The sequence below is a fragment of the Octopus sinensis genome, linkage group LG2 (genome assembly GCF_006345805.1).
Source record: "Octopus sinensis linkage group LG2, ASM634580v1, whole genome shotgun sequence".
Lineage (NCBI taxonomy): Eukaryota > Metazoa > Mollusca > Cephalopoda > Octopoda > Octopodidae > Octopus > Octopus sinensis.
The window spans coordinates 47137543-47151313 of NC_042998.1; the positions used below are offsets into that span (position 1 = coordinate 47137543).

At 36.1% G+C, this 13771-nt stretch overlaps 1 long non-coding RNA gene across 1 annotated transcript in view; it reads left to right on the plus strand.

Moving 5' to 3' along the window:
* The first annotated feature begins 1153 nt into the window (after positions 1–1153).
* The window catches only part of LOC118767814, a 123431-nt gene continuing 110813 nt past the window's right edge, over positions 1154–13771 (plus strand). Inside the window, exon 1 of the long non-coding RNA XR_005003730.1 lies at positions 1154–1283. This is a non-coding gene — a long non-coding RNA (uncharacterized LOC118767814). The remainder of the gene's footprint in view (positions 1284–13771) is intronic.

Here is a 13771-nt window from a genome sequence, read left to right on the forward strand (position 1 = left end):
TTTTATTTATAATCGCAAATTTGAATTTATTCGTCGGTTTGGATGAGCGTGAATTCTGACGTTTTGTATAAATACTTCAGTGAACGAAAAATATTTAAGTGATGGGAGAAACAGTTCAGGAATACGAGCTGGAAAACGAATAAAAGTTTATTTTATTGATATAAAAATCGCTATTTTATAGTTGTAAAACTTATATCATCTTTAAAGATAAGGAGAAAATCCACTTGGAATTATTCTATCTGACGTGATACTCCTGAGAATATGGTTCCAGAAAACGTGGAAATGTCATGGATGTTTTGTTGGTATTTAGTCAATTGGTATAGTGTTATTTAGAACAATTATCTGATTGGAAAACAGGAAGATAGATTATCGGGGTGCATGAAAGTGTCAACAAGTTGTATAGGATACGGACAGATAGTTCTTTGGAGCGTGTAAGGGTCGACAAGGTTTCTGGGTGATACACAGGTCAGTGGTTTTTAGAGTGCATGTGACGATCGACTAACTGGGTGGGACACAGGTGGTAAGATCGTTGATGCTGTAGCTATGATAAATACTGGCAAAGGAACATTTAAGATCTAAAGTGTAAACAGAAGCAACATGAATATTAATTTTGCGGCGGACATTCGACCAATGCTTCAGTCGATTAGAAAAAACACGAAAAGAGAATGTTCTATTGATTACTGAAATTCTCTCCCAGTTTTGCTAAAACACACTATCTCTTATTAATTCATAGATACATACATTCAATAACATCTTTCTCTTTTCTTCACAGTACAGCTTTTTCTTTGAGAGATTTTTATTTTTATATTTGTCTTCGTTTCAAAAAAAGTCAGGTTTTACGAATGATTTTTGTTAGTTTTGTTTTTGTTACTGTTCTCTAAGGAATACATGAGTCCAAACTACACATGCTAGTACTGTCTCAGAAAGATAAGGTAGTCAAAGAATATTTATATTCAATACAAACGTTCTGTGTTCTTGTAAAAACCGATGTATAATTTCTCTTTTTCTTCTGCCATTTATCAGGTGACTAAAAGTAAAAATGGAAAAATTCAAAAACATAAAGCACACATACAGGACATATTTGCAGAATGAATAAAAAGTGTACTTATTTATTTGTTTATTTATTATTTATTATCATGCGATTGTTCTTCTGTCAGACCGTATCAGATACTAGTAAAGTGTCTTGTCTCGATGTATATTATAACATTTGCACCTTCATTCGTGAATATATCTATATAAGATAGTTCCTAATCGTCACGATAGATGAAACAGATCAATCCAGGGTAAGATCTTTAATTTTCATCCTACCCCTTTACCTATCCCTCCTTCAATACAAATTTTGATCAGTAATTTATACTAAATTAATGAGGCGTTTAAAAGCATTGGAATCGATTAATATCTATTATAATTACAAAGGCGGGGGTGACGGCATAGATAGTAAAAGAGAAAACTAATATTTCAAAGACATTTATCCTTAGAGGAAACCGTACTAGGGATCGTTTTACATTTCTATCCGTCAGGAAAAAGAAAATAAGACACTTTATCATTTCAGACTTCAATACATAACGAAAGAAAATTCGGTTTATTACACAGCGACAAAAAAAATAACAACCAAAAACAAATGTAAATAAGCGAGAAAAAAACTTCAAAAATACATTATTAAAAAATTTCCATAATAACCATCGTCATTATCGTTTCATTTGCTCTCTCTTATTATTGTCGTTGCAATTATTATTATTATTATTATTATTATTATTATTATTATTATTATTATTATTATTATTGTCATTGTTATTGTTGTTGTTGTTGTTGTTGCTGTATTTGTTGCTGTTGTTCTTGTAATCATATTTATTAAAATCCCACTCAGACGAGTCGTGCCTTTCATCCCGCACCCCACCACGGGGGCCGATGAAGTTATTGTAAAATACTGGGGTTCACCTTAACTTACAAGTGTTGGCCTTGTACCTAAATTAGAGACTGCTATAATAATGATGATGATGATGATGATGATGATGATGATGATGATGATGATAATAATAGTAATAATAATAACAACAACAACAACAATGATAATAATAATAATAATAATAATAATAGTAATAAGTAGAAGAAAGTTATTATTATTATTATTATCATTATCATTATTATTATTATTATTATTATTATTATTATTATTATTATTATTGATTTAACTCGGGTTCATTCTTATTCCTGGTAAAATGTATGTTGGTATCCACAAGCTTTCAATAATCTTTCAAGTGCTTAAGACCCTCCTGATAATCTTTCCCGTCCCTATCATCATCATCATCATCATCCTCATTATTATTATTATTATTATTATATTATTATTATTATTATTATTATTATTATTATTATTATTATTATTATTATTATCATCATCATCATCAATGTTGTTATTGTTTTATTACTAATGCTGTTGTTGATGTATTTGTTGTCGCTAATGCTGCGAAAGCGTAATCATGTGTGTTTGTGTGCGTTTAAAGTAAGGTAGATACACACATATACATCTATGCGTATATTTATACATACGTTCAAGTTTCTATCAATCACGATTAACGTGTTACCGCATCAAATGAATCGAAGATTTTTTTTGCATGTTTCATTCATTGTCATGATCATCATCGTCATCATCGTCATCATCGTAATCATCACCATCGTCGTCGTGGTCGTCATCGTCATCGTCGTTACCATATTCATCCTTGCTTTTAACATTCTGAGTTCAAATTCCGCCGAGGTCGATTTTTACCTTTTATTTCGGGGCCGACAAAATAAGTTTCAAGCTGAACATTAGGGGTCGATGTAATCGACTGATCCCTACCCCTGAAATTGCTGGCCTTGAGCTAAGATTTGAAACCATCACCACCACCACCACCACCACCACCATCCTCCTCTTCATCATCAACATCATCATCTCATCATCATCATCATCATCATCATCATCATCATCATCATCATCATCATCTCAACATCACCATCATTGAATTTTGAATGGGGATAATTTATCCTTGAAGGCATGCTACACCAATCAGCCTCAGGTCTCAAGGACTCTTCCTTTCATTCTTACCATTCCCAGCAACGTAGCTTTCTGCAGCAGCCCCATGCCACTCTGCTACTTTTTATGAATTGCATCTTATCTCAATAGAACTTAAGGAAAATAGCTACCATTCCGTACGCAACTTCTGCGATTGGAATTATACTTCCATATCTTTTCCAGCTAAGAATAGTTCGCTGTCGTTGATCACTTCTTATTTCTCTTTACTTCTTTTAATCTTTTTGTTGGGGATTGCTTTGTCAATAATGTCACAGTTCCCGTCTTGTACAGGTTCGAATCAAGGTTTCTGTGTTCTATTGAATGGTCTGTTTGTGGGATGAAATCCCAGAGAATTGTCATTTTGTTGTTGTTGCTGTTGCTGTTATTATCATTGTTGTTGTTGTTGTTGTTGTTGTTGTTGTTGTTGTTATTATTATTATTATTATTATTATTATTATTATTATTATTATTGAGTGAGAGAGCAGCGCATGCCATCAAAATGGCACTGGAGTACAAATATATGAAGCCCAAAATACCCATCATGACCACCCGTCTGATAAGGGCACACCAGGCACATGCATCACAACCATAAATGCATGACTTCCGGGGGTGAATTATTCAAATCCCCAAAGAATTCCTCTCAACACGTGGCTATGAGGCTCCCCAACTACTTCTGCTCGGGATCAGAGATGCACATACCGTCAACCACTAAGGGACATGCTCAACTGATTATGATCAAGCAACTGACAAGAAAATCTGTGCTATTGAACATAATATTTGTTGTAGCCCATCTTTTATACCAAGACAAAACATGTACATGATAACACTTCCAATCCGTTAAGATCAGAAGTCTGGTATTGGCTCAGGTCATTTATTATTATCATTATTTTCTTTTTATCACATGTTTTGTTGTAGCTCCTTGCGTCTTGCATGCGTACATGCAGCCTACGGTACCATGCTATTCGTTCTTTTCAGCTATCTAATACTTTCCTGATTATTCTGAGTGTGCCAAAGAGGCAAAACTTTTGTAACAGTTCTACTGGGCACGCTATTCCAAATTCCATTATATTCCTTTCGATGCCTTCTGTTCCCAAGAACCCAGCAACGATTGGCACTATCTTCACCTTCCTGATTGTCCATAACCGGGCTATTTCGTATTGAAGAAGGTTGTATCTATCTATCTTTTCGCCTTCCTTCTTGACTATTCGTGGGTCAGAAAGCCATGCAACATCAGCTATATAGCATATATGGTGCACCTTGTACACCATCACTCTAACACCTGATCTGTTTGGATTTGGAAATCCCAGAGGATTTTGCAAGTCTCCGACTCTGTCACTCTCTGCAGTTTGTACTCATACCATGCCTTGCCTCTCTCTAGCCCCCGCTTTTCGTACGGTTTCCAATGTAGCACTTCCGCTACCTGGTCGTGTCGCTCCAAATTGTAATGATTTGGGGCAAGTTTATGGCATTCGATCGTAATATGGGCAATAATTTCATCACAGCGGAGACACTTATTACTATTATTATTGTTTTCTTTTTATCACAGATTTTGTTGGAACTCCTGGAGTCTTGCATACGTAGCAGGCTTACAACCTGCAGTCTACGGTACCATGCTTATTTTTTTTCTAAAATTCTCCTTGCGTCTTGTAAGGCGCGGGAGTGACTCTGTGGTAAGTAGCTTGCTTACCAATCACATGGTTCAGGGTTCAGTCCCATTCCGTGGCAGCTTGGGCAAGTGTCTTCTCTTAAAGGTTCGGGCCGACCGAAGCCTTCTGAGTGGATTTGATAGACGGAAACTGAAAGAAGTACGTCGTATATATATATATATATATATATATATATATATATATATATATATATATATATATATATATATATATATATGTATGTATGTATGTGTGTGTGTGTGTGTGTATGTGTGTGTGCGTGCGTGTGTGTGTGTGTGTATGTGTATGTGTGTGTGTATGTATATATATATATATATATATATATATATAATATATATATATATATATATATGAAAAAACAAGTCAAAAATAGAAAATGCTAAGATGATTTTATAGTGAATCTTTCAGTACCGGTTTCGGTCATTTTGAGACCTTTTCAACTGTAACGATTAATAATTAAATTTTGAAAATTTAGAAAAATTAGAAGAAAGGTTTTTTTAAAGGAATACTTCCATAGTAGTGTTCAGATATATGTGGCATTCTGCTTTTCTCTGACTCCCTTGTTTGCACTTGTGTATTCGAGGTCGTTGTGAGTTCTTGAGGGGGTGGGAGTGGGAAAATCTGGGCTGGTCAGTGGCGACCGGCAGTCGCTGCGTAGGCGTTATACTTAAAGACATTAGTGGGGTAGAAGGTGGAGAAGTAGAAGAAGAAGAAGAGGAGAAGGAGAAGATGATGATGATGATGGTGGTGATGACGATGACGACGATGATGATGATAACGATGATGATGAAGAAGAAGAAGGAGAAGGAGAAGATGATGATGATGATGGTGGTGATGACGATGACGACGATGATGATGATAACGATGATGATGAAGAAGAAGAAGAAGAGGGAGAAGAAGAAAAAACAGAGAAGGGAGAATATGAATGGGTGAAGATATAGCTGTTTTGGGGCGATTAGTAATGGATTCTATGGAATGTAATATTTGTGTGTGTATATATATTTCTTTTATTCTTAAGTTGAGCTATATTAATTGTTTGTCGTAGACCCGTTAAGAAGTGGTCTGTATTTTATAATAAAGAGATTTTCTTTACTTATTCGTTGTCTCGAGGTTGTATCGTCCCTAATTGGTAGAGGGGGAAAATTCTGAAGTTTGGTGTTTTTTTGTTGGCGCAAGTATCTATGTGTTGGCTAAAAGCTATTTTTCTGTTTTGGGGAATTTTTATCTGGGATCTGTGCAGGGCCATTCGTTTACGCAAACCATTTTTTGTTTGGCCTATGTACTGCTCTTGACACCCGGAGCAGGTTAGTGAGTATATTAGGTTCTCCGAAGCACATGTGAAGTTGCTTTTCACTGTAAACCGTTGTCCCTGTTTGAAGGAGAACTCAGAACCCTCGATTAGATAGTCGCATATCCCGCAATTGGGTCTTCCACATTTTTTTACTGTCGGCTTCTGTGTTGAAGAGTGAATTCGGGCTTGTGTTAGAAGACTTTTCATGGATCTAGGCTGTCTTTTGCTTTTTATGATCGTGTGTGTTTGGAGGATTGTGTTCATTCTGTGGTCTTTTTTTGGAGGGGTATGTTGTGGAGGATGGTGCCGAAGGCTTCGTTATTGAGAGGGTTGTGTGTGGAGAATGTATGGTAAGGCTTTTGGTTGTAAGTTTTTCTTTGATTTGGGATGTCTCAGTTCCTTGATGTTAAGTTGAAGGGCACGTTGAATGCCCTTGTCAATAAGTGAAGGTGGATAGTTCCTGGTGATAAGGGTATCTTTTAGTTCTTGTAGTCGTGTGTCTCTGGTGTTTGCGTTAGAGACTATAGTGCATATCCTTTTTGCTAGATTGAAGGGGATATTCATCCTGGTGTGTCTGGGGTGGCATGAATTGAATGGAAGATATTGCTTAGAGTCTGTAGGTTTATAGTATATGTCTGTTTCTATTATATTATTAGCTTTCTTAATGAGGATATCGAGGAAGGGAAGTTGTTGCTGGCTATATTCCATCGTGAATTGGATGTTTACGTCCAGCCCGTTTAAAATTTCCTGGAATTCTATGAGTTTTTCTATATTTTTATGCCAAAGAATGAAACAGTCATCTAGATATCTCTTCCAGTTGTTTTCTATGTAGATGGAGAAAGGGCTGCCATATCTTTCTAGAACCTTACGATATAGACTGATCTCTAGGTATCCTATGACTAGGTTGGCAAAGGAGGGGGCCATTCGTGTACCCATCGCAGTCCCCGATTTTTGTCGGTAGAAGTTGTCATTGAAGGCGAAGAAGTTATTTTCCAGGATGAATTTAACCCCTTCTATCACGAATTATTTTTTGATGCGGTGTGGTAGTTCGTTGGCGTGATTCTCTAGCCAGAATTGGATTGCCTCTAGTCCTAGGCTGTGGGGGATATTGGAATAGAGGTTGACTACATCGAAGGCTACCAGTATGGTGTTTTGGTTTATAGTATTCGGTAGGTGATTGAGCATATCTAAGTCGTCCCTTATATATATATATATATATATATATATTTCTTTACTACCCACAAGGAGCTAAACACAGAGGGGACAAACAAGGACAGACAAAGGGATTAAGTCGACTACATCGACCCCAGTGCGTTACTGGTACTTAATTTATCGACCCCGAAAGGATGAAAGGCAAAGTCGACCTCGGCGGAATTTGAACTATATATATATATATATATAGTGAAGGCGAATGGCTCAGGGCTAGAGCATCGAAATTACGATCGTGAGGTTGTGAGTTCGATTCCCGGACGGGGTTGCGTGTTGGGTTCTTGAGCAAGACACTTTATTTCAAGTTGCTCCAGTTAATTCAGCTGTAGAAATCAGTTACGACATCACTAGTGCCAACTATATCGGCTTTTGTCTTTCTCTTGGATAACATCAGTGGTGTGGAGAGGGGAGGCTGGCATACATGAGCGACTGCTGGCCTTCTATAACCAACCTTGCCCGGACTTGTACTTTCTAGGTGCATGGTCATTCATGACCGAAGGGGGTTTCCTTCATATATATATATATATGTTTATGTGTGTGTTTGTGTGTTTGTCCCGCACCATCGCATGACAACCGATGCTAGTGTGTTTACTTCCCCGTAATCCAGCAGTTCGGTAAAAGTGAGCGATAAAATAAGTAATATATTTACAAAGAAAAAAGTCCTGGGGCCGATTTTTCGACTAAAAGGCGGTGCTCCAGCATGACCGCAGTCAAGTGACTGAAACAGATAAAGAATAAAACAGTAAAATTGTAAACGAGTGGAAATCGAACCGGTGAATGTGTTAAGGAATAAAGCACTAAAAGCGAATAACTCTCCCCAGACACAATCAAATATGCTTCAACACACAAATTCACATAAAGAATCTTGCAAACCAAATACAAAAGCGAAATTATTATTATTATTATTATTATTATTATTATTATTGTTGTTGTTGTTGTTGTTGTTATTATTATTATTGTTATTGTTGTTGTTGTTATTATTATTATTATCATTATTATTATTATTCTATGTTTGACTTTTGCTTTATATTTGTACAAGTTGGCTCCAAGTCTCACCCAGAGACCTCAAGAGACAACAGGGTTGGAAGTTCATGTTGTTGTTATGCCTAGTGTGCCATATATTTGGGGGGTGGGGATGTTGTACTAATGAATGTCTAAAAAAAAAAAGTTTTTTTTTTTTTTTTTTTTTTTTTAAACCGAAAATTATGGTTGTTTTAAACCTTGAGGTTACATAGAGAGTATTTTGCGTAGGATATGAGCAGTTCCCATGAGCACTATCTTTTGAACTTCTGCCATTTTTGGGTTTCCTGGTATCTGAGTTAGGTAGCTATCAGCCCCTTTTGCTATCATTCCCAGGGCACCTATGACAACAGGTATTGTTTTAGTCTTCAGCTTCCACATTTTGCTGATTTCTATTTCAAGATCTTTATATTTGCTCAGTTTTTGGTAGGTCCTGACAGATACGTTTATATCGATTGGGACAGTCATATCAATGAGGAGGCATGTTCTTTGTTTGAAGTCTTTCAATATGATGTCTGGCCTATTTGCATCTATCTTCCTGTCAGTTTTAATGGTGAAGTTCCAGAGGAGTGAGATGTGGTCATTTTTAAGCACTGGGGGTGGTTTGTGTTCCCACCAGTTTTTTTCATGGGGCAAATCCAGGTTTTTACAGATTACCCAGTGAATATATTGTGCAGCTCTATCGTGCCTGTTGAGATACTCTGTAGGCGCTAGAAGACTGCACTTGGAGACCACATGGTCAATGGTTTCATTTTGTTGCTTGCATACACGACACGTTGGACTGCTTCTGATCTTTAATATATTGGCCTGGTAGTTTCTTGTTGGTAGGCATTGATCTTGAGCTGCTATGATAAACCCCTCTGTTTCAGATTTTAAGCCAGAGGCCATTAGCCATTGATGGGTCAGGGCTTTGTCGATATCTGCATTATTCGCTCTCTTTGGGTATTTGCCATAGAGAGGTTTTTCTTGCCATTTATTATTCAGAATATCTAAGGCCGCAGTTTTGGCACGGGTTTTCATGCGCCTAGCTTTTTCTGTGCTTGTTTCTTGTATGTCTATCTCTAATTCCGAAATTGGTTGTATTCGGAATTCACTTAGATATTCCTTTGCCTGTTTTGTGACTGAGTATGATGCTTTCTTGTTTTCATGTTTTGAGACAAGTTTTAACATCCAGTCCTCAGAGTTTTCAGGTAGGTGTCTAGGCCAATTGTAGCAATCTTCATTGTTATTGCCAGTTGCAAAAGACCACGGCCTCCCTCTTTTCTTGGCAGATAGAGTCGTTCTGTATCTGCCTTAGGGTGGTGCATTCTATGCATTGTCAACAGTTTCCTTATTTTTCTGTCGAGCTGACATATTTCAGTAATTGACCAGTTAACAATATTGAAACTGTAAGTCACGACTGGTATAGCTAATGCATTGATTGCTTCGATCCTGTTTCTTGCATTCAGCTCTGTCTTGAGTATTGCTCTCACTCTTCGATAGCATTCTCTCCTGATCCTTTCCTTCATCTCTGAATGCCTTATTCCGTTCCCTTCAATTACCCCTAGGTACTTGTAGCTCTCCGCTGGGTCTAGTTCTTTTATGACATTCTGTTGGTCAAGGTTAACGTTAGATGTTTCTGTCATTTTTCTTTGATAAAGGTAGCCTTTGCACATTTATCGAGGCCGAATTGCATTCTGATGTCGTCACTGAATTGTTTGACTATCGCTAGTAAGCCCTTGAGTTGTTGATCATTTTTTGCAAAAAGCTTTAAATCATCCATGTAAACGAGATGATTTATATTTTTATCAAACATTTTATACCCGTACTGCGCGTCATTGAGCAGCTTTGAGAGAGGTATTAAGGATAAACAAAAGAGGAGTGGTGACAGTGAGTCACCCTGGAAAATGCCACACGAAATTTTTACATCACCAGCATTTAGGGATTCACTGTCACTGTTCAGAGTTAGTGTGGTTCTCCATGATCTCATACTTACAGTCAAGAAGTTTCGCAGAGTTGGTGCTATCTTATACATTTCAAGGCATTTCCTAATCCAGCTATGTGGTAGGCTATCAAAAGCCTTTTTATAGTCTATCCAGGCTATTGATAAGTTTTTGTGTCGTTTGTGACAATCTTCTAAGATCATCTTATTGATGAGTAGTTGGTCTTTACAGCCGTAGGATCCACGTTTACATCCTTTCTGTTCATTAGGGAATATGCTGCTGTCTGTTAAAAAACTATAGGTATATTCCGTCAGGACAGATGTTAGTGTTTTGTACATAGTTGTTAAGCAGGTTATGGGTCTATAGTTTTTTGGTTCATTTGTTTCTTCACTTTTTGGAAGCAGGAATGTTAACCCATTAACTAGCCAAGGAGGCATCCTACTAGGGTGTTGCAAAACATCATTGTACAGTTCTGTTAGCAGTTCATGGCTCTCTGGGAAGGCATTCAGCCAGAAGTTAGGAATTTTATCCTTTCCTGGAGACTTCCATTTGCTTGACCTCCTGAGAGCAGATCTTATATCTTCTACCTTGACACCCTCCCACTTTTGCTCTTCTAAGGGGTCCAGTTCTGTAGATATTCTGTCAATCCAATTATTATTATTATTATTATTTATTATTATTATTATTATTATTATTATTATTATTATTGTGAGCTGACAAAATCGTTAGTATGCCGGGTAAAATGCTTATTTCCTTTATCATTACCAAAGTTCCTATTTGTATATATATTGTTTTTATTTTTAAGCCCCATATTTGGATTATCTCTTTTTTCCAGATCATTATATTAAGATTGATAATGACACTGACCTTATCAGACAACTTCTTGTGAGGAAGTCCTCGTAAAGTAGAATGCACACGTATTAACCACTGGTAAACGGTCACGCTAAGGATACTGCGTCTCTAATAAATGGAAGGAGAAATGAACCCTGGAAAAAAAGAAAAATAAAGAAAAATGAATGGATTGTTTCCCCTTGGCCGTTAAAGGAAAACAGATGGATTATATCTGGATCCCTTCTAGGGGCCCTGGCCATACAATTATAGATTTTTATGAAACCGCAATGAGCCTAGTATAAATCTTGATGAGTGGTTTAACATATATGTGAAGTTTCAAGATTCATGAACGGGTGCAGATGGCAAATTAATACAAACAGACAACCAAACAGACTGCCGTTTATATATATATATATATATATATATCGAAAATTATATGTATATGTAACGTATATATATATATATAAACATACATACATACATATATATATATATATATATATATATATTCTTTTCTACTTTAAGCACATGGCTTGAAATTTGTGGGGAGACTGACCTCCAGTGCGCAACTGGTACTTAATTTATAGATCCTGAAAGGATGAAAGGGGAAGTCGACCTTGGCGGAATTTGAATTCAGAACGTAAAGACAGACGAAATACCTATTTCCGTACTACAAGAGGCTAAACACAGAGAGGACAAACAAGGACAGACAAACGGAGTAAGTCGAATACATCGACCCCTGTGTCTAACTGGTACTTATTTAATCGAACCCGAAAGGATGAAAGGCAAAGTCGACTTCGGTGGAATTTGAACTTAGAACGTAACGTCAGACGAAATACCGCCAAGTATTTCGCCCGGCGGACTAACGCTTCTGCCAGCTCGCCGCCTTAAATAATCTTTTCTACTCTAGGTACATATATGTGTGTGTGTGCGCGCGCACGCGTGTGTATATTACAAGACTTCAGTACAAAACACCGGTCCTTTATTTCATCATTTTTGCCGGCTATCATAATAATAATAATAACAACAACAACTTCAACAACAACAATAATAATAAAAATAATAATAATAGTAATAATAATAACAACAATAATAATAATAATATAATAATAATAATTATAATAATAATATTAATAATAATAATAACAACAACAACAACTATATTTTAAGTAAAACTTTTCTTGTTCTGTACTTTACCAGATGTTCTAACTTGTCCTAAACTTTTCCAAGTCTAATAACTTGTCCTGTACTTTTCCAAATTTATAATGTTAAGACTATTCTTTTTCTTGCGGGCATTTTTCCATGTGATCCGTATTTTTCCAGGCTATGCTACTATGCTAAGTAATGATGTGTCAAATGTGTCAATTAGCGGTGTGGTTGATAATTTTTGCCTTACCCCAAAGATGCAGGTGACATATATTAGAAGTCCCCATATAAAACTATACCCATAAAAATGTATAGAATTATATTATTTCCCTCAAATTTGAGAAACAAGCATTCATAACTTTTCTGTAGATCCATGCAATAACCCTGCATATCTCACGCCTATTTTCATTCCTCCACTTCACTCTCTATTTCATATCTTATCTAAAATAACTATTGCTTAACCATTTCTCACACCGTCTCCGATGAAGGGACATATAAAATATCCCGGAAACAGCTGTAAGACCTTCTATTTATAAATGTTCTAAAATCTTTCACAGCCTTATCTCATTCTGAAAAAAAGTTATATATATATATATATATGCATTATTTCCGATGGCCGGTTAACGACATCCAAAACTCGGAGTTTTATCATGGCTACCGAACAATTGTCGCATTTTAGATTTACAGATAAATTCCTCTATTTACATGATATCGAGGTATCTTTCATCCTTTTGTTGTCTTACCATTTCTATCAATATATATGCAAATATATATATATGGATAAATATATATCGTGATCACGTGACCGACTAGACTACAAGAGCAGACCAACAGAAGAAAGAGTGAAAGAAAGTTATGGCGAAAGAGTACAGCAGGGATCGCCACCACTCCCTGCCGGAGCCTCTTGAAGTTTTAGGTATTTTCAATCAATAAACACTCACAACGGACAGTCTGGAAATCGAAACCACGATCCAGCGACTGCGAGTCTGCAGCCCTAACCAATACATATATATACATATATACATAAATACATACATACATACATACATACATATATATATATATATATATATATATATATATATATACATATATATGCTCTTTTACTCTTTTACTTGTTTCAGTCATTTGACTACGGCCATGCTGGAGCACCGCCTTTAATCAAGCAACTCGACCCCGGGACTTATTCTTTTGTAAGCCCAGTACTTATTCTATCGGTCTCTTTTGCCGAACCGCTAAGTAACAGGGACATAAACACACCAGCATCGGTTATCAAGCAATGCTAGGGGGACAAACACAGACTCACAAACACGCATATATATATATATATATATATATATATATATATGCATATATAGGCAAATTTGTTGTTAAAAATGCACCTAAATTTGAAAAACTTGTAATTGTTTAAAATAGATTTATTCACATATATACCAGACTACTTTCAACAATAATTTTTGTTTATCAATTTTAAAAATTTAGAATTATGAATTAGAAAAACAGGTTTTAAAATTTCAATGTTGAGAAGTTGAAATGTTCATAACAGTCAATAATATAAAAACTGTGCATCGGCTTATTTAAATATACAAAGTTCATTAGTGTTAGTAGTGATCGACAAGAAATAAATATCATC